This window comes from Castor canadensis, chromosome 4, assembly GCF_047511655.1.
Source record: "Castor canadensis chromosome 4, mCasCan1.hap1v2, whole genome shotgun sequence".
Lineage (NCBI taxonomy): Eukaryota > Metazoa > Chordata > Mammalia > Rodentia > Castoridae > Castor > Castor canadensis.
The window spans coordinates 97,632,417-97,655,038 of NC_133389.1; the positions used below are offsets into that span (position 1 = coordinate 97,632,417).

Here is a 22,622-nt window from a genome sequence, read left to right on the forward strand (position 1 = left end):
TCTATTCTTTTTCCCCAAATTCATCCTTAATTATTTCTTAATGATTTTGTGGGAAAATACGTGTGCATAATTTAAGATATTTCACAATAATCAATAAATAGGAAACATGCTATCAAATGACAAAAAAAAGATGCAAGGGTTTTTACTTAGAAAAATAAAATTACTCTGCCAAACTTCCCACTTACAATAAATATGGCCTTGGATCACCTGTAATTAAAGAAATTAAAAGTCCTATACAGAGAGATACAAATACTGCAAATTTCCTACTTTTTATTACAAGGCCAAACTTACTGTTTCTATAAACACATCACATTTACTAAGATCTTAACATTTAAATGGAGAACAACTACAGGACTTCTCTTTAAAACTCTGTTTCTAAGAAAATAGAGCAGTGATGGCCAGGAATCTACCTGGTAATGGAGTAGGTTTGGTAAAAGTGAAATTGGTAGAAAACATTTGTTAAGATCTTCAAAGTTGGCTGGGGTCCAAGATGCATTTCTAACACCAAAAATCATCAAACTTAGTGTTTTCTGTAAGCTTAGTATCTCGTATTACTGGATGCCAAAACTGGATGATTCATTCAATTTTGTTAAAAGGTCAGTCATATTATTAAACTAAGTTTTTTTCTATTAAATTAGTTGCTGTTTTAAGCAAGCACTAATTATCAACCGAACTGCCCCTTTACCTGAAGAGATCATTTTCACTCTTCTTTTCATGATTCTTAGAAAAAAGAATAAAAAAGAAATGAGACTTAGCAAAACAAACTGATTTGATTCCAGTTGATTTAAAACCTGTCACAAATAGTACTCCTCATAGTCAACACCCACCTCCATTAACATAAAATGTTTTGTGTGTGTGTGTGACACTGGGATTTGAACTCAGGGCCTCAAGGCTTGCTACACAGATGTTCTTACCACTTGAGCCATACCACCAGTCCAGAAACCACCATAAGAAAAGGAATATGGTAGAAAGAAGAAAAATAGAGGAGATAAACCAAATCAGGCTATAATACGTAAAAGTATGAAAGTGCCACAAGGAAACTCACTGTGTAGCTATCTTAAACAATTAAAAAAGTCTTTTTCTTCTTCTTTTCTTATACAAAATCAGAGAACAGGAGAGCAAAACAGGTCCTACCTAGGAGAGTTGGTATCAGTGAGAGGGGTGAATATGGTGCAAATATTGTGTACACATGTATGTAAATGGGAAAATGATACCTGTTGAAAGTATTCCAAATATAGGGCGAGGGGGGATGAAGGAGAATGATGCAGGGGATGAGTTCAATTACAATATATTTGATATATTGTAAGAAGTTTTGTAAATGTATCCCCACCCAGCATAACAATTAAAAAAAAGTAGAAAAAAAACCAAAACCTGTCAGAGTAAAAACTGCATTCTAAAACTCTTTTTGGTCTTGTGTACCGGAACAGGGGTAGTATCCTGCAGAGATTTAATTTTTAATAGAAAAATTGTAGGCGCACCCATCATTTTTTATATTATTAGATATCATAGATTTGCCCTCAGTTGTGTTTTAAACAAAATGTCTTATTATTCTTTTAATACATGATCGAATTTCAGGTACTATATTATCCTATCTATAGTGACTCTCATTAGTATACATATAATGGTATAAATTTAATGTGTGTGTGTGAGTGCATGCGTGCATGTGTGTGTGTGTGTGTATAGGTCTCCCCCAGCATAAAGTATGTGTGTTTGTAATGGTATTCCTCAAAATTCTCATTCTTGGCATAGCTTAATAGGCAGAGTAAAAATAGGTTAACCAGAAAACCACTAAGAGGCATCCATTGTACATCTGTCCTTCTGGTCCACAAGCATTCACCCACGGTAATAAGAATTTCCTGAAGCATGCATACTTATTCTTATTTGATGACTCTGGAATTCTTTATTTTTTTCTCCTTAAAAATCAAAAGAATCCTACAGATGTTGACATTAAACATACTGATGGGAATTATGATCATATGTCAGCAAAATATATAACTCCTTTGGGCTCTGTAAGAATCTGACAGCATTCCCATAAAATATTAACTATTGACAATAAAATCCGTTCACCAGGAATGAGAGGTTAGTAGAAAGAATCTGGAAGCCCTTAACAATGAATTCTGATTAACTGGGTGAATTGAATTCCCTTGTGTTAGTTGTTTTCAACCTTCACATAGGTTGGTAAAATTCACGGAAACCACTAGCATATACTCAATTGACTAATGTTTGAAAGGTAAAAGCTGTGAAAACCATTCTCCCAAAAGAATATATAAAAAATAATTTGGAAACATTAACATTTGATAGAAACAGTGATGAAGCAGTATGTGTTTAGTAACTTTTGGCAAAGACAAGAGCTTTGTCTCTTTGGTGACCATCCCACAGATATGTATAACACAACCATACCTTTCTTCATAATGGTTGATGAATCTTTCACAAATATTATTTCTTATTCTGATACATACTGAATAAGGTATGCCAAAGAATATTCACATTAGACTTTATTTTATAGTTATTCAACTAAAGAGATTTAGAGAACTATATAAAAGTTTGCTGGTTTGAAAACATCAACACAGCTTGAAATGAAATGCATTAGCAATGCAAAAATAAAATTAGATTTCCTAGGAAATATGCACACCAAATAAAACAATAAAAATATCTAGTGAGCATTAGAGAATCTCACTTTAGTATTTTGGAAGATACTAAATTAATTCCAAATTGGATAGGAGTTTGATATGTTTTTTTTTTTTACAGTTAAATCCTAAAGAGTAACAATCAGGAATTTGCGTTAATGTGGGCAGGGTCAATGCTGACTTGCCTGTCAGGAAAGCCACGTGTTCCTCTAAATGGACTTAGGAATAAACTACATTTTATTGAAAACAGTCTCCCCATTTATGAGAATGGGAACTAGTATGTTGGGTAGACTTTTCTGAATTTGATATATTCTGCACTTTTAAACTCACTTTTAAACTCACGCATTGTTTTCAACACTAATATACTGGAGGCATTAACCATAATCCTATCAAATGAAGTCAGGATTACCCTCAAAATTCTAATTTTAAGCCCCTTACCATAAAAATCAGTAAATTAATACAGTAATCTTTCAATTTTTACTTGATAGATTTTTTTTTTTTTTGGCAGTACTGGGGATTGAGCTCAGAGGCTGCACCTTGAGCTAATCCAATAACCGTTTTTTGTGTTGGGTATTTTCAAGACAGGGTCTCAAGCAATTTGCCTGGGCTGACTTCCAACCATGACCCTCCTGATCTTTGGCTGCTGAGTAGGTAGGATTACAGGCATGAGCCACTGGTGCCTGGTACTAGACAGATTCTTATATTATCACCAAACCTAATTTTTGTTGATTATAAAATGTCTATGTTTATATTCTGAGACAAATTACTATTTGTCACATGTATATTCTACATATAGTGGTATGCAGATGCACTAATAGTGAAAATTATATATATGTGTACAAGCGCACACAAGTTTTAAAATTTGTATTAATATGCATCAAATATGTATTAATATGAGATAGGCAAACAGAAAAGAATACTTAAGATAGTTTTGCTATAAGAATAGTAATGTGGTATCTGACAACATAGGAGTTATTACAATATAAAATGTAATTATCATAAACTATTAAAATATAAGTAAATTACTTTAGTAATACAGAGATAAACAGGTCACTGAACAAAATAGAAGGGAGAAAAGTCTCAAATACTTATTTTACAAAAAAGGGTATTTCAGAAGTTCACTTAGGAAAACACAAATTCATAGTGTTGTCTCATCTAGCTATTAAGTTAAAAGGGAAGGCCAAAGCATGCCATATATTCAAACAAAACTAAACTTTAAATGGGTCAAATATTTGAATAAAATGTGAAAAATTCAAATATTAAAGGAAAACAGTACACATTTAAAAAATTTTACAATAGAGAAGAAACATTCCAAATATAATAAAAAAGAGAAAGCACTTAGGGGACAGAATGCATGATAAATGCATTGGTGCCATGTAGTGACTCGATATATTTTAGTTTAATATGTGTTGGATATATTTATTATTTTAATTCCAATTTTAGTAATATAAAGATGTTATATTATGGAATGTACAAATAAAACTAATAGAAATGAAAAAAACAGTAATTCTAGGCCACATCCATGGAAGCAACATGTATCAAAATTTTATGCTTTTATTATATCAAGATTAATATTCCTAGTGATTGTCATCTACACATCCAAAGAATGAATACAATGGAAAAATTAACTCCTAGATTTAAAATTAGCTTGTGGAGTGGCTCAAGTGTTAAGAATGCCTGCCTAGCAGGTATAAGGTCCTGAGTTCAAACTGCAGTGCCACCAAAGAAAAACCAAAGGTAAAATTAAGCTTCTTCATTTGTTTGAATTCTGATAATATGGATTATGAGTGTTGAAGAATAATCTTCTATGACCATGTCTTTGGAAGCATGTATTGTAAATACCTTCTTAACAGTGTGTTCTTGAAATTCTAACCTCCATCAATACTTGACAAGTTGTAATAATCATAAAAACTCAGGTAGCATGAAAACAAGCAGTATGTACTTCAATTGTTAAATACCCAATCTCAATTGTGCATATTCTGTTAAGGTTAATGTTTTGTCAAGTTGTACAGATGAACGTTTCATGGATTTGCAAGTTCTCTACAAAGACAAATTTTACTTTTTTTTCTACCAGTCAATTTTTTTTCAATTTAATTTTATTATTGTTGTACTAGGGGTACATTATGACATTTATAAAAGTTCTTAATTACAATTTTTCATGTTGAATTCAACCCCCTCCATCATTCTCCTTTGTTTCCTGCCCTCCCATTCCGGTATAATTTGAATAGGTCTCATTTCTCCATTTACATACATGTGTACAAAATATTTCCACATATTCTCTCTCTTATACCCTTTCTTTATACCCTCCCACTTCCCACTGATCCCTACACCCCTGCCTCAGACAAGATCTCTTTTGCCTTCCTGTTCTCTGTTTTTATAAGAAACATGACATTTTTGTTTGCTCAAGATAGCTATACAGGGTGTTTCATTGTGACATTTCCATGTGTATATGTATTATATCATGAACTGGTTCAACCCTTCTGTTTTTTTCTCCTTTCTACCTTAGTCCCCTTCTTATGGTGATTTCAGCAGGTTTAAAAATTGCATCTTTGTTTTGTATAGGAAGTACATCAACCACATTCACAGTCTTTTTTTTTTTTTTCAGGAGAGAGCGCGAATGCAGTCCCCCACTACCACAAATTATGCTGTCGAGTTTCCCACATTTGGGAAAATCGCAAGGGTCAGCACATCCAGAGTGCAAAATGGATAAGCCTCGCCCTGGGAAAACCACCTTCATGATCATGGTTATCTCCCCTGCCAGGTATCACATTCACAGTCTTAACTTCCTTCTTTTACCCTCCCTCTCTCATATGTAACCTCCCCTTAGGGTGACCTGTTTTTATTGCTTGAATTTGTATTGGGTTTACATTCCACATCTGAGAGAAAACATGCAGCCTTTGGCCTTCAGAACCTGGCTAAATTCACTTAAGATGATGTTTTCCAGTTCTATAAATGCATGTGCACGTTCAAAAGTCTCAATATATTTAACAAGGCCAAAAAGTCTCTTAAATCTACATATCGACACAAACTACATGTGTTCATCATAGATAAGACTGTCAATGAGCTTCATATTTGAGCTTAAAGCTTTGCTTTATTGGGAAAAAATTGATGTGGAGTTATACCCAATCAAATGAACTGATTAAAACTTAATGGAAGGTCTAGTAAAAACTGGCAGTTCCAGACAGATATAAACAAAAGTTTAGCAGTAAATACAAGTACAAGAGAACATTACCTGAGACATATGAATTACATCTTTCTGAGTAAACAGTTTGCATACATATATATACATCTATGGTATGTATGAAATGCCTTTGGTACATATACTCAAATGCATAAATGCATGAAATGCTATATATTTGCAAAGCTAAAATAGCTACTATGATTATCCTAATTAAAAATTTGCATATTATTTATAGGATTATACAAGAAAAGGAAATTCATTACCCTTTACAGTATGCAACAAACCATTAAGCCTAGCAATAAAATCAATTGACACAAAAGAAATGCAATTATGTTACATTCATGTAAACCCTTCCTTGAACTAATTTCCAAATATCAATGAGTGATGTTCATAATATAAACATCAAAGAAGCATTTATGTTTTTAAAAAGCATCAAGAAGTTTGTGCTATCTCACAAAGAGGACAATGTTAAATCAGAACATCTTCATAATTCTAGCTGATAATCTCTAATCATCCAAATTTCTAAAATCAATCTTGTAAAACAAAAGCAAAGGAAAAAAAGCAATTTCCATTTCATTAAAAAGGGGTATTTTATCATTCTTTAAAATGTGATGATTTATTCTTAATTAACAACTGATAAAACAGTATTTCAACATTTTTCTAACTCTACACATGACTAACTTGTAAGCAATCAACACATTAGATGAAAATTAAAAGCAAGCATATCATAAAGTGTTGATCTAAACCTGCATTACACATCTGTTCAAGTTCAATTTGTAGAATGAAAGACTAAACCATTGTCCATCATTTTGAAATGTTAACTAAAGTGCTCTCTCAATCATTTAAAAAATTTCTATTACAAAATATTGTAAGTAGGACAACTAAGAAATGTTTAAATTTGGAAATAATCTGAAAAAGTTAGTTATTATCTACAAATATGACAAATGATATTAATCTGGCCCTATGTTCCACTACCTATCGATTTTAGTTAATATTTAAAATATGTTATCATATACCTGCTGCTTTATATATTCTAGTCTGTCTCAGATTCTTTATAAAGATCACGATAAAAGGAGTTCCCCTACCTTTGTAGTTTCTGGTTAGATAAATCTCTTCAAAAGAGACATAAAATAACCTAAACACAAACTAATGAGGTAATACAATAAATTAAGGATAGATTCCAATCCTGTAGAAGACAAAAAAAATGACCTAAGTTTTTTGGTTTTCCTTTTGCAAAGGCAAGAGTTGGTCAAGGTGCCAAGACAAATGGCAAGGTTGACCAAATTCTCTATTGGATAAGATTAGATAAATTTAGAGAATGGTTCCACAAGATGAAAGTCACTCAAAACTTCCAAACATGAGTCACATTTATAGAAACAGTAATAACATATTTCCTCCCATTTCTGCTGTTTACAAATAAACCTTCCTTCTATTGAGGGTGAATCTTCTCAGTCAAGAACTTAATGGGATAAGATATTCAGATTGGAAAATACAGTCGAGAAAAGTAGTCTGCTTAGCACACCGCACAGAAGAGAGTTGTGTATAAACTGTAATCCTGGACAGGGATTCCTAGTAAAGGATGGTGGGATGAAAAGCAAGGATCAATGACGTCGTCATTCAAAATTTTCCAAAATAATCTGCCAAGTTTTCAGATTATTTTTGTGCGTGATTTTCAGTAGCAAACATTTTATTTTATTTATTTATTTATTTTATATTTCAGATTCATCTTTTTTTCCTTCCATTTTAAAAGAAGACCAACTTCATATCTGCATTAAAATTGGAATTCAAATCTGAATTCCAAGACTGACTTCCTATACCATTTCCATCCTCCACTTGGGACTAGCAGAGATTTTTAGAGGTTTTAGGGTATACCCTGGCCATACTTGGATTGAAGGTAAAATTATTTGAATAACAAGAAGCAGGCAGTATCCTCCATCTTCCCACTGTCTAACACAGAATTCCGTATTTTAAAAATGCATTTATTTATAACATTATTGTGGAACAACTATGTACTTCATCATTACTTGTTGAATTAAAAGCTAACGGAAATACAAAAGGAATCTGTATTCATAACAATTGACAAAAGTTAAGATACTCCTCCATTGATTAATTTATCATGAAAACAACTACTAATGATACTTTATAATGTACAATAAAATCAGTTCCTACAAAAAAGAACCAATATTAATAGCATGAACATACAGATGTCTTAACTGAAGATGCTGTGTAAATGCAAAGGCAATTATTTTAAAGTGCTTTCCTTTTTCATCCAAAAGAGAATTTGTTTAAGCTATGTAAAAGCAAATACCACATATGAAGAATGTCTTCTAGTGATAAATGTTTTTCATTTTATAAAACCTTCCTGAATTATATTTGGTATATTTACAAATATATACCAAGCTTTTTATATATTGGTAAAAGTGAAGTATAATTTAACCAGAAATCTTCCATTTATGCAAAATGTACAAATGGCTGTTCAAGATGAAATAACTTTATCCTAGCAATTCCATAGTCTAAGAGTTTCAAAGTACAGGTGGAAGGAATCTCAAGGGAATTTTCTTATCCAACACTAATGCTAGAGTTTGTTTAAACTTTTCTAAACACTAGGAAAGTCCATTTCTTCTTCCATATTTCTGCATACTCAGCCATGGACAATCATCCTGAACATATTTCACTTACTATGCACCCACAGTGTTTGAAAGATGTAAATAGATCAGTCCCCAGTTGCTACTTCTCAAAGCTAAACACAAATTCTTTAGCACTTATCTAAACTGTGTTTAGATAAAAACTGTGTTATCTGTATTTTTTGTTAGTATTCTTTAGAGAATTGAGATTTTTTTCCTTGCATTTTTATATATGAAAACCTGGAGTACCAAAACAAAGTAAAAAAGACAAGGTGGTACAAGTTAGAAAGGAGTGTATAATTTATTGTGAATAAGTCTGGCTTCTTCTGCAATAGCACTGTAATTCAGACTTAGGTACATCATAATACACAAACCAAAAATTCAATAGTCTTCAGTGAGTCCTTGCTAAACTTGGCATTTTGTTCAAGTTTATACTTGCATTGTATTAATTTTATTAACTGTGTTTAAGTTTCCTTTGTGTCCTGTCATGGAAGTGTTTAAAGCCTCTTGGGCTGAATATCTGCTAGTTGAATGGCCATTTCCTCAATGATAGAATGAGAGAATTATGCTCTGCATTTCTAGATTATTTGTGATTCTGTCTTGGAAGCTATATATAAAATTCCTAGGCTCTGTTATGTCATAGTCATTTCCTTGGATTTATTCTTCTACACCATATTACTTTTATCCGCAATAGCTGTTTTCTGAACACTTATGAAGTAGGAAAGTCAACCTTTATTAATTCTTCTTTCTCAGCCTCTAGCTAGTTATCTTTCCATTTTTACATCCAATGCATCAATTCAATCTTTCACTATCACACAATTTAGAATGCTGCAATAGATTCCTAACAAGTTTCTAATTTCTTTCCTTCTCCTTTTCATAAAATGCAGGGAACACATAACCCCTACACTTTAAAAACTATGTAAACAACCTTGCCATGAAGCCTTATTTCTTCCACATGAAGTTCAAATTCTGTGATATTACAGAGGCCTAGAGAGCTGCTTACCTACTTTCCTGGTACAGGCCCCTCCCATACCCTCTCACAGAATGTTCTTTACCTGCAGTGCCTGTTATTTTAAAGCTCACCTTATTTTCCTTGTCCCAGAAAATGTTCCCATTTGGTCCTATGTGTAATAATGTATGTAGTTATACTATTGAGAATTTTGAATAAAAATCCAGGTTATTTTTTTCATCTTTTTATTCCCTAAGAAATACCTGACCTACAATGATAAATGAAACAGATAATGGTTAGATTTTTGAGCAGAGCATCATTTTGTCATCTAACGTGAACTATAGTTAGAAATGATCTAAATAGGAAACCTAATTAAAACCCTTCCTTCTGTTATCATTGGTCTGTATTCTTTCACAATAACCCCTATTTAAAATAATATGGTGAATATAGCTTGATAGTTTCACTGCCAACTTTTCCCTGCTCTGGCTTGGAGAGTTTTTCCTAATTGCTACTTACTCTCACTTTCAAACAGAATTGAAGATAATTTATTTGCAACCACATTATAATTTCTATCAGAAGGCTTCTTACAAACTTCCAGAGTTTATAGACCATATTTATTTATTCACCTATTTCATCATTTTAAACTGCAAATATCTTCAATGATTATCACCCTGCCTGACAGAGATACTTTACTAAATTATTGCTGAACAGATGAATTCACACTAGTATTAATTCATATCTGTAAAGATAGATCCAGATGCAGATGTTGTGTCTGATATGGATATAGAAGGAGATAACAGCTGTGGACACAAACTTAAGTATAAATTACATATTTCTTTTTCTAGAGGTACTTAATGATAAAAATCGTGGCTTGTATTTTCAATTTGATACTGACATAGTATACTGTCCACAATAATGAATATGTGCTATGTCCTAATGCTTAATAAATCATGCACTAGTTAATAGATCAATCACTGTACTAAGTGCTTCGCATATTGCTGCCAACAAATCTATGCCTTAGTTTAATACCTATCATTATGGATGAGGAATTTTATACTCTAAGAGGTTAAGAAATACTCTCAAAATGACACAACTTTAAGAAATGGAGAAAATTATCATTATCCAAACAAGACAACAAAGACTGACAAAATTACCAGAAGATAGGCAGAGGCAGATTATCAGGAAGAAGATGAAGAGAAAATACTGGAAAAAAGAATCTGAAATAATTTCTAGCCAGGGTCCATGAGTCATTCTAGACTGCCCTCTTTTGCTTTTTAACTTGCTGAAATTTAAATCTTTCTTGTTTGCTCTTCAAACTCTTCCATAACATTGAGCTTACTAACAGAAAAACAAAATCTTTCTGATACTGTCTTTTTTATTCTCAGATAAACTGTTTTCTCTTTAAACATTCCTAATGCCCATCATTTCTATTTTCATCCATTTTTCTTGATGTCATTAATTCTTAGGAAACTATTGCTGGGGATAGATGCAAAATAGGAACCTCAACATCACTTTCTTCCTTCTCACATCTCCACCTCCTGAAAATATTCTGTGATCTTATTGAAGGCATTATGACATGGTGGGACATTCCAGCTCCACACAAAAAATCAATATTTTCATATTTAAAGGAATAAACACAAAAATATTACCTGGTTTTAGGAGCTAGCTTTATCTTAGAGAGTTAGGGCTGGGGGCCATAAAGGAGCAAATAAAATCAGCAGGTATGTTACCAGAAAAACAGCACTGATAGACACCTTGATTCTTGCATGTGGCAGGAGAAAAATACAAGCAAGACATAAAGATTATATAAATAATTGTAAAGTTTATTAGGGAAAGAATACAGAGTGAAGAGAGGTCACCACAAGGGAGAGAAGGAGGGGTTAGACTTAAAGATTGGAATGTTTATTAAAGAAATTTTAACTTTGGGTTTATTTGGCCCCTGGGATTTTCTAGGTTTGGGTCATTGTCTCGTTAGGTAAGAGATTCACCTGTGTGAACTCTCAGCACCATACCCAGCTGATGTGTAAGATGTAAATTACTCTTAAATAAGAGTAGATTAAACTTTAAGTAAGTAACTAACCTCTAAATGGGCCAAGGACAGGGAGAAAGGACAGGGAGAAAGGACAGGGAGAAAGATAAAGACAGTTAAGGGGGAACGGATGAAAAAGTGCAGACCCTATAAGTTAAAAATCAGGGTCTTCCTATCAGAAAGCTGTATTCAGGGACTTGCAAGGTCACCCTCAAAAGTGCACAAAAAAAAAACTAAATAAAAACTTTGATATACACAGCTGCCATGGGTCAGTTTTTCTGTGCCCCTCTATGTCTGGGCAGTTTCTATTTATAGAAATTATTTATATTTTCTTTTATTATTCATATGTGCATACAAGGCTTGGTTTATTTCTCCCCCCTGACCCCACCCCCTCCCTTACCACCCACTCCACCCCCTCCCGCTCCCCCCCTCAATACCCAGCAGAAACTATTTTGCCCTTATCTCTAATTTTGTTGTAGAGAGAGTATAAGCAATAATAGGAAGGAACAAGGGGTTTTGCTGGTAGAGATAAGGATAGCTATACAGGGCATTGACTCACATTGATTTCCTGTGCGTGGGTGTTACCTTCTAGGTTAATTCTTTTTAATCTAACCTTTTCTCTAGTTCCTGGTCTCCTTTTCCTATTGGCCTCAGTTGCTTTAAGGTATCTGCTTTAGTTTCTCTGCATTAAGGGCAACAAATGCTAGCTAGTTTTTTAGGTGTCTTACCTATCCTCACCCCTCCCTTGTGTGCTCTCGCTTTTATCATGTGCTCATAGTCCAATCCCCTTGTTGTGTTTGCCCTTGATCTAATGTCCACATATTGAGACAACCCCACCCCCCAACTCTGATGGTTCAACTCTACTACTTTATGCCTTTCTATCTTCATAAACTCTCCTATTTTATTCACTCTCCCTGTTCACGAAGATTATTCTTGTGAGACAAGAACCTGAAACTCCAACCCTTCCTCTAGCTAAATAACTAAATGAGCAAGACTAAGTGGAGGTTCTTAGTCATACAGATATCTCCTGCTTGTTTTTTAAACATAACAAATATTAAACTTAATAAAATAATGCAAAGTTTAGCCCTCAAATAGTTTGCCAATTAAGTTTATAAATTGTGGCAAGAGAGGGTGATTAATACTTAAAGATCTAAAAATGTATTTTCCATACGGATACAACTTCTAAAACATAGTAATCAAAAAAAATAGATGACAGGCTCTTTTTTTAAAAAATTTTATTCATTTATTCACATGTGCATACATTGTTTGGGCCATTTCTACCCCCTGCCTCCCTGCCACCTCCCTCGCCCTCCCACTCCCCCTCACTTCCAGGCAGAACCTGTTCTGCCCTTATCACCAATTTTGCTGAAGAGAAGACATAAGAAAGACAAAGTGTTTTTGCTAGTTGAGATAAGGATAGCTATACAGAAAGATTCCAAGCATTGCTTCCATGTACAAATGTGTTATAACCCAAGTTGATTCTACCTGACCTTTCCACTAATTCCTGATCCCCTTCCCGTATTGACTTCTGTTGCTTTAAGGTTTCTGTATTAGTTCCTCTGGAGTGGGGACATCAAACACTTTCATGTTTTGGGTTTCCTACCTATCCCCATTCCTCCCATGTGTACTCTCCCCTTGTCATGTGACCCAAGTCCAACCACATTGCTGCATTTGCCCTAGATCTAAAGTCTGCATATGAGGGAGAACATACGATTTTTGGTCTTCTGAGTCTGGCTGACCTCACTCAGAATGATGTTCTCCAGTTCCATCCACTTACTTGAGAATAATAAGATTTCATTCTTCTTCATGGTTGAGTAAAACCCCATTGCGTATAAGTACCACATTTTCTTAATCCATTCGTCAGTGGTGGGGCATCTTGGCTGTTTCCATAACTTGACTATTGTGAATAGTGCTGCAATAAACATGGGTGTGCAGGTGCCTCTGGAGTAACTTGAGTCACATATCTTTGGGTATATCCCCAGGAGTGGAACTGCTGAATCATATGGCAGATCTATGTTTAAATTTTTAAGAAGCCTCTATCTTGTTTTCCAGAGTGGCTGCACTAGCTTGCATTCCCACCAGCAGTGTACATAGGTTCCTTTTTCCCCAAATCCTCCAAAGACCTGTTGATGGTGGTGTTTTTGATCATGGCTATTCTAACAGGGATGAGGTGGGAATTTTAATGTGGTTTTGATTTGCATTTCCTTTATGGCTAGAGACAGTGAGCATTTTTTTATGTGTTTTTTGGCCATTTGAATTTCTTCTTTTGAGAGAGTTCTGTTTAGTTCAATTGCCCATTTCTCTATTGGTTCATTGATTTTGGGAGAGTTTAGTTTCTTAAATTCCCTGTATATTCTAGATATCAGTCCTTTGTCTGATATATAACTGGCAAATATTTTCTCCCACTCTCTGGGTGATCTCTTCAGTTTAGAGACCATTTCTTTTGTTGTGCAGAAGCTTTTTAATTTTATGAAGTCCCATTTGTCCATCCTTTCTCTTAGTTGCAGAGCTGCTGGGGTTCTATTGAGGAAGTCTTTGCCTACACCTATTACTTCCAGAGTATTCCCAGTTCTTTCCTGTACTAACTTCAGAGTTTTGGTTCTGATATTGAGGTCCCTGATCCATTTTGAGTTGATACTAGTACAAGGTGATAAACATAGACCTAGTTTCAGTTTTTTGCAGATGGATGACCACTTTTCACAGGAACATTTGTTGAAGAGGCTGTCTTTTCTCCATTGTAACTTTTTGACACCTTTGCCAAAAATAAGGTGGGCATAGCTGTGTGGATTCATATCCCGGTTCTCTATTCTGTTACACTGGTCTACATGTCTGTTTTTGTGTGAGTACCATGCTGTTTTTATTGTTACTGCTTTGTAATATAGTTTGAAGTCAAGTATTGTGATACCTCCAGCTTTGCTCTTTTTGCTGAGTATTGCCTTGACTATTGGCGGTCTGTTGTGTTCCCAAATGAACTTTAGAGAAGATTTTTCAATCTCTTTGATGAATATCATTGGGATTTTGATGGGAATTGCATTAAACATGTAGATTGCTTTTAGTAGTATAGCCATTTTCACTATGTTGATTCTACCAATCCATGAGCATGGGAGATCTCTCCACCTCCGTGTACTCTTCCTTTATCTCTTTCTACAGGGGTTTGTAGTTCTCCTTGTAGAGGTCATTCATGTCCTTTGTTAAGTTTACTCCTAGGTATTTGATATTGCAAATGGGATTGTTTCCATATATTCTTTCTCAGTTTGTTCGTTATTAGTGTATAGAAAAGATAATGATTTTTGTAAGTTGATTTTGTATCCTGCTACCTTGCTGTAGTTGTTTATTATGTCTAGGAGTTTTTGGGTAGAGTTTTTTGGGTCTTTAATGTATAGGATCATATTGTCTGCAAGACAGATATTTTGACAGTTTCTTTACCTATTTGTATTCCTTTTATTTCTTCTTCTTGCCTAATTGCTCTGGCTAGGAATTCCAGGACTATGTTGAATAAGAGCAGGAATAGTGGACACCTTTGTCTTATTCCTGATTTTAGGGGGAATGGTTTCAGTTTTTCACCATTAAGTATGATGTTGGCTGTAGGTGTGTCATATATAACCTTTACAATGTTGAGGTAATTTCCTTGTATTCCTAGTTTTCTTAGAATTTTATCATGGAGTGGTGTTGGATCATGTCGAAGGATTTTTCTACATCTATTGAGATGATCAAGTGGTTTTTGTCTTTTCTTCTATTAATGTGCTTCATCTCTGGGATGAATCAGACTTCATTGTGGTGAGTGATCTTTCTGATATGTTTTTGGATTCGGTTTGCAATTATTTTATTGAGGATTTTTGCATTGATGTTCATTAAGGAGATTGGCCTATAGTTCTTCTTTTTGGAGGTGTCTTTGTCTGGTTTTGGGATGAGTGTAATTCTAGCTTCATAAAATTAGTTAGGCAGTGCTCCTTCCCTTTCTATTTTGTGGAACAGTTTAACAAGGGTTGGTATTAGTTCTTTAAAGGTATGCTAGAATTCAGCAGAGAATCCATCAGGTCCTAGGCTTTTCTTTTTTAGGAGAACCTTCACTGCTGCTTCAATTTCAATTTGTGTTATAGGTCTATCCAGGTGATTAATATCCTTTTGGTTCATTTTTGGATGGTCATAAATATCTAGAAATGAATCCATTTCTTCAAGATTTTCAAATTTATTAGAATATAGTTTCTCAAAGTAGTAGTCTCTGATGATTTCCTGGATTTCTGTAATGTTTGTTTTTATCTCCCCTTCTGCATTCCTGATTTTACTGATTTGAGTTCTTCTCTCCTCATTTTAGTCAGGTTTTCCAGGGGTCTGTCAATCTTGTTTATTTTTTCAAAGAAACTGCCTTTATTTTGTTGATTCCTTGTATAGCTTTTTGGTCTGTATTTCATTAATTTCAGCCCTTAATATTATTATTTCTCTCCTTCTTGTTTTGGGTTTTGCTTGTTCTTGTTTTTCTAGGAATTTGAGATGTAGCATTAGGTCATTTATTTGCGATCTTTCTGTCCTTTTAATTTATGCACTCGTGGCTATAAACTTTCCTCTTAGGATGGCCTTTGCTGTGTCCCATAGGTTCTGGTAGGTCATGTTTTCATTTTCATTAACTTCTAGGAACCTTTTAACTTCTTTTATTTCATTAATGACTCATTGATCATTGAGGAATGTGTTGTTTAGCTTCCAATTCTTTGCATGTTTTTTTACTGTTGTTTTTGTTGTTGAGTTCTAGTTTTAATGCATTGTGATCAGATAGAATGCATGGGATTATTTCTATTTTCTTATATTTACTGAAGCTTGGTTTGTGCCCTAAGATATGATCTATTTTGGAGAATGTTCCATGGACTGTTGAGAAGAATGTATATTTTGCAGAAGTTGGATGAAATATTCTGTAGTATCAGCTAGGTCCATTTGATCTATGGTCTGATTTAGTTCTAGAATTTCTTTATTGATTTTTTGTTTGGATGACCTATCTATTGGTGATAGGGGGGATAATAGAGTCTCCCATTACTACTGTGTTGGAGTCTGTATAAGTTCTTAGGTCCTTCAGAGTATGTTTGATGAAATTGGGTGCATTTGATGTTGGGTGCATATAGGTTGATAATTGTTATTTCCTTTTGGTGTATTTCCCCTTTTATTAGTATGGAGTGTCCTTCTTTATCTTGTTTGATCAATTAAGTTTGAAGTCTACTTTGTGTGAGATAAGTATTGCTACTCCTGTCTCTTGATGAGGGAATTAAGTACCTTAACATTCAATGTTAGTATTGATAGGTATGTGGTGAATTCTGTCATTTAGTTGTTTTTGTTGTTTAATGGTTTGATTGTGTGTAGCTGAATCAATGTTACTCTCTACTTTCTTGCCTTTTTTTCTCCTTTGGTTTGGTACTGGACAGGCTCTTTTTTATAGTAATTTTGTTCTATGTATCTCTTATTTTTAATGTGCACATGTGGTATCCTTTTCATTTTAAGCACAAGAACACAGTTTTCAACAATGTTAGAAGTTATACCTAAATACCAACCAGACTTGTGTTTTCAATTCATATGTTCATTAAAAAAAAAAAAACCAAACAGTTTTACTTTCATATACCATGCACCTTTTCAAGCAAGCATTTTAACTCTACCATAATATTATATTCCCACCTTTTGTCTTTTGATCTGTTACTGAATTTATCCTGCTTAGAATTATAAAGACAAACTGCCATTTGCCTTTTGAGGTGGAGTAAAAAGTGTGAAATTCAAAAAAAAATAGGATGACCTTTTAAAAGTAAGTATAGATTCTTATAATTGTGCTTCAATTTTAGTACTGGCTCAAAAGTTAGCTATGTCTCTTGTATAGTGATAACTCACCACGTTTTTAATCGTATATTCAGTATGTGCCAAATTCTTATGTAATGCTACCATATTGATGGAATTTTTCATCTTGATTGAAACATTTATAATAATTAATTATTTAACTATTTAAGCTTTCTGAACCAGATATTTTAAGATGGCAAAGGAAAGCAATTTACCTTTACTATTTCTTCTTCTTACCACTTGCAAATTACCTATATTTCAACCCTCAGCCACTTTTCTTTCTTTCTTTTTTTATTATTTTATTATTCATATGTGCATACAAGGCTTGGGTCATTTCTCTCCCCTGCCCCCACCCCCTCCCTTACACCCACTGTGCCCCCTCCCTTTTCCCCCCACCCCCTCAATAGCCAGCAGAAACTATTTTGCCCTTATTTCTAATTTTGTTGTAGAGAGAGTATAAGCAATAATAGAAAGGAACAAGGGTTTTTGCTGGTTGAGATAAGGATAGCTATACAGGGAGTTGACTCACATTAATTTTCTGTGTGTGTGTGTTACCTTCTAGGTTAATTAATTTTGATCTAACCTTTTCTCTAATTCCTGGTCCCCTTTTCCTATTGGCCTCTGTTGCTTTTAAGGTATCTGCTTTAGTTTCTCTGCATTAAGACAACAAATGCTAGCTAATTTTTTAGGTGTCTTACCTATCCTCACCCCTCCCTTGTGTGCTCTCGCTTTTATCATGTGCTCAAAGTCCAATCACATTGTTGTGTTTGCCCTTGATCTAATGTCCACATATGAGGGAGAACATACGATTTTTGGTCTTTTGGGCCAGGCTAACCTCACTCAGAATGAGGTTCTCCAATTCCATCCATTTACCAGGAAATGATAATATTTTATTTTTCTTCATGGCTGCATGAAATTCCATTGTGTATAGATACCACATTTTCTTAATCCATTCGTCAGTGGTGGGGCATCTTGGCTGTTTCCATAACTTGGCTATTGTGAATAGTGCCACAATAAACATGGGTGTGCAGGTGCCTCTGGAGTAACCTGTGTCACAGTCTTTTGGGTACATCCCCAAGAGTGGTATTGCTGAATCAAATGGTAGATCAATATTTAGCTTTTTAAGTAGCCTCCAAATTTTTTTCTACAGTGGTTGTACTAGTTTTACATTCCCACCAACAGTGTATGAGGGTTCCTTTTTCCCCCGCATCCTCGCCAACACCTGTTGTTGGTGGTGTTGCTAATGATGGCTATTCTAACAGGGGTGAGGTGGAATCTTAGTGTGCTTTTAATTTGCATTTCCTTTATTGCTAAAGATGGTGAGCATTTTTTCATGTGTGTTTTGGCCATTTGAATTTCTTCTTTTGAGAAAGTTCTGTTTAGTTCACTTGCCCCTTTCTTTATTGGTTCATTAGTATTAGGAGAATTTAGATTTTAAGTTCCCTATATATTCTGGTTATCAGTCCTTTGTCTGATATGTAGCTGGCAAATATTTTCTCCCTCTCTGTGGGTGTTCTCTTCAGTTTAGCGACCATTTCTTTTGATGAACAGAAGCTTTTTAGTTTTATGAGGTCCCATTTATCTATGTGATCTCTTAGTTGCTGTGCTGCTGGGGTTTCATTGAGAAAGTTCTCACCTATACCTACTAACTCCAGAGTATTCCCTACTCTTTCCTGTATCAACTTTAGAGTTTGTGATCTGATATTAAGATCCTTGATCCATTTTGAGTTAATATTGGTATAGGGTGATATACATGGATCTAGTTTCAGTTTTTTGCAGACTGCTAACTAGTTTTCCCAGCAGTTTTTGTTGAAGAGGCTGCTATTTCTCCATCATATATTTTTAGCTCCTTTGTCAAAGACAAGTGGTTATAGTTGTGTGGCTTCATATGTGGGTCCTCTATTCTGTTCCACTGGTCTTCATGTCTGTTTTTGTGCCAGTACCATGCCTCAGCCACTTTTCTATTTAATAAAGTTAATGATTTCATCATGCTGAATAATTCACATTGTGCAGTCTATATAACAAACGTAGAAGATGTTATAGAATATTCTTGATGCTCATGAGTGTGAAATGTTGAAAAGTAATTAGATGACAAGAGTAGAAATATACATAAAAATAATGAAACACTAAGGAAAACATTTGCATGGCAATATGTCAATTCTAAGAAGCTTGCCCAGAGAAAATTGTAGGAAATATTTCTACCATAATGATGATTTTTCTGGTTCATTTTTATATACATCATAACATTCCATTTTCCCAGCAACCTAAGAGAAATATTCTTTACATTCTAGAGAAGAAAACAATCCAAAGAGTTATTAAAGGCTGAGTTCTTCTCAGCATCCATGATCTGTGTACTATTCATGAGATCTCTGCTTATTTTTATCATGCTGCAAGATTTTCTTCTGATACCAATGTCCCTTCTGACATTGTACAATTCCCTTTGCTTTCTTCAACATCAATGGGTTTTAGATTGTACTCTAAAAATTGTAATGTATAGAGAAAAATTTAAGATAATCCTTCAATTTTTATTTTCTAGGAGGGATAAAATTGTCTTACAGAAACACAAGACAATTTCATTTCCATTTTCTCTTTCATACCCTGAAGAGCAGTTTTTATCCAAGTTCTGACATTGATGTTTTTTCTTAAATTTGCTCATTTTAAAAAGTTCAAATGCATTCTTTGCTCAAATGTCCCAAACCCCTCTCCTTCAAAATCCTAATTACTCTCCCTTGAGTCCTAGACCTACAGTCCTAGAACTCTCTCTAGAAAACCTATGTTAGCCTCACACTGAACATATACCAAACACAACTTAATTGCCTGACATGCCTGCAGAACTGGAAATCCCCCCAGGTCAAAAAACTAAGGTTTCTATCATTTTTTGCCTGCCTCTCCAATGTCCATTCCCTTTCCTACTGCCACTACAAAGTTATCACACCCAAAAATTGTAAAAAAGAAAGCAAAGATTAACCAAATTGCAGTCTCCTAGCAATGCTTTTCAAATGTTTTAAATGCATAAAATTATTTCAATAAAAAACTATTCTTTCATATTGTGTACTTAGCCATAACTTGAATATGTAGAAACCTAGAAATAAAATTTCTATACTGATTGCTATTTAATCATAAACCAAAAGAAATTCTTCTTTAAAAGTTTTTTATTATTCATTCATTCACATGTGTGTACATTGTTTGGGTCATTTCTCCCTCCTGCCCCCCTCCTCCCAACTAAAATACAAAATAAAACTTTTATAGTGACACTAAGTTAATATATTAAACAGCATGTATTGCTAAAATAAATCCTTGCTTATGGAGGAGAATATGAACTAGCTACCATAATATAAACTATCTTGACTATATAAGCCTTTAGCAGCATATGTCCCACTATTTTCTCTATGAAAATAATCTGAAACATCATTAGTTTTCATATGACAATGTGGATTATAAATTGTGTCTATTAGTATTCGTATTATGAATGTGTTTTATTCATACATTAACTCTACTACCATAGTTTTTCATTCTCCTGAAGCATGAAATTATTAGAATTATATTATCATCAATATAAATAAAATTTCATCTACAAAAATCAGGTGCAAATAGTTTGTTACAACAGTGATACAGTTAACTTCAACTTATGTTAATTTTGAGTTTATAAGAGAAATGAAAATAACTTTGAGTCATTTTCTTGGAGACTATATCCATAGACACCCCAATAATCTATAGCATGAAGCTGGAGAAACATAAGTCCATACTCCTGCAAAGTCACCCCGATTTCTCATTATCACCAGCTCAGTGTCAGCTGACTGCAACTTCTTATAGCTCTACTCTCTCCTATGCATTAATCTGTTAATCCTTGCACCTCGCTTATGGTGGTAAAACCTAAATTTCTTTGTATTTTCCTTATTTCTTTCATTCATTCTGATGCCTACTGGATTAGAACTATTTTTAGCATTATTTAAATATTTATATATTTCATTTAAATATTTGTATCTAAACTCCTGAAGCTCCAACTCAATATTTTTCATGAGTTAGTTTCTGAACTCTGTGTTCATTCATTCCGTCAGCTAGTACAATATACCCTGAAAATGCTGGCACTGAGCAAAGAAGTAGAAAAATGACAGCATTTACCCTCAAGGATATTATTTTTTAGTGGGGAAAAATTATAAAGCAAGTGTATGACACCATTTCTTATAAGTTATGAGATAAAAACAAAGGTTGAAGAGGACAATACATATGGAACTTCTTTAGTTGTTAGGATAGGCTGCTAAAGGAGTAGGAACATGAGATTAAATTGAATCTTAAAATTCTGTTCATAATAGGTGGCTTTAAATTTTACGTATAATATATTTTTTGATTACTGTTCCCAATATCCCAGTACTTACTGTTGCTCAAATAACCTGCACTGTTTATTTCATGATGGCAGTTCAAAGAATTATTTTGGAGTCTATTATATTATCAAATCGCCATAAAAACCTTATGGATGGGCACCAATTTCTACCATTTAAGGAATGATGAAACTTAATCTGAGAGAAATATTCAGAGCAGTACTCAGAAGTATCAAGTGAGTGAAATGTGTTGAGCTATCATCAAAACTAAGACTATCTCATTTATTTTTTTCCCTATACTGTATGAACTTTCACTATATTGAAAATTGGATTGATGTTTTTATAACAGCTGACATGCTTCTGATAACAGTTAGGTAAATACAAGAAAGGAAGATCATCACCATGAAAATAGTCTAACACAACCTAAAATAGTCTATAAGAAACAAGTAAGTGATCCAATTTAACATTAGCATAGAATTTTAGCTCAGGTAACTTTCAGAATTTCCAAATGAAGCCAGTTTTCACAAGGAAAGCATTTCAATGCTAGTAATAAGCAAGGAACTACAAGTTAAATAATCTCACTGCTTTTGTTAAACAACAACTAAACAAAAAAATTAAGCTTGAGGCAACAATAAAATGTAAGAAAATTCTTACTGAACAGTCCTGAGTATACAAACAATGAATCATATGATTCTTTGACAATTATAGTGGTTAGCCAGCCTGCTTGTGCTGAAGAATCACATTACATTTTAATTCACTTAAAATAGGCTTTTCAAATTAAAGCTAATAATTAAATCACAAAGTTTATACAACAGAAACTACTTTTAATTCCCTAGAGTTAGAAATGTGCATTTTGTTTATTGTAAAATACGTCTGCTTTGATAAAATGTGCTCAAAGTGTGCTACACCAATATTTATATTGCTCTTAATTCCTTTGAGATCTAAAACAAGGCCCAATAAATCTAGAATGATGTCTGTGATGTACACTCAATGATGTGCAAAGATTGTTAGAATAAGAATACATTTTCCTTCTACCCAACTTCATTTGTTTTGTATTAGAAAATTATTAAAAGAGGAGAAATGAG

At 33.8% G+C, this 22,622-nt stretch overlaps 1 protein-coding gene and 1 non-coding gene across 7 annotated transcripts in view; both read right to left on the reverse strand.

The window, feature by feature from the left end:
* Lrp1b (LDL receptor related protein 1B) overlaps positions 1 to 22,622 on the reverse strand; it is a 1,877,349-nt gene that overhangs the window by 1,572,045 nt on the left and 282,682 nt on the right. The gene's annotated exons all lie outside the window — the stretch shown is intronic.
* LOC141422736 (U1 spliceosomal RNA) lies at positions 5,230 to 5,392 on the reverse strand. The gene has a single exon (XR_012447483.1). It is a non-coding gene; the product is annotated as a U1 spliceosomal RNA (small nuclear RNA).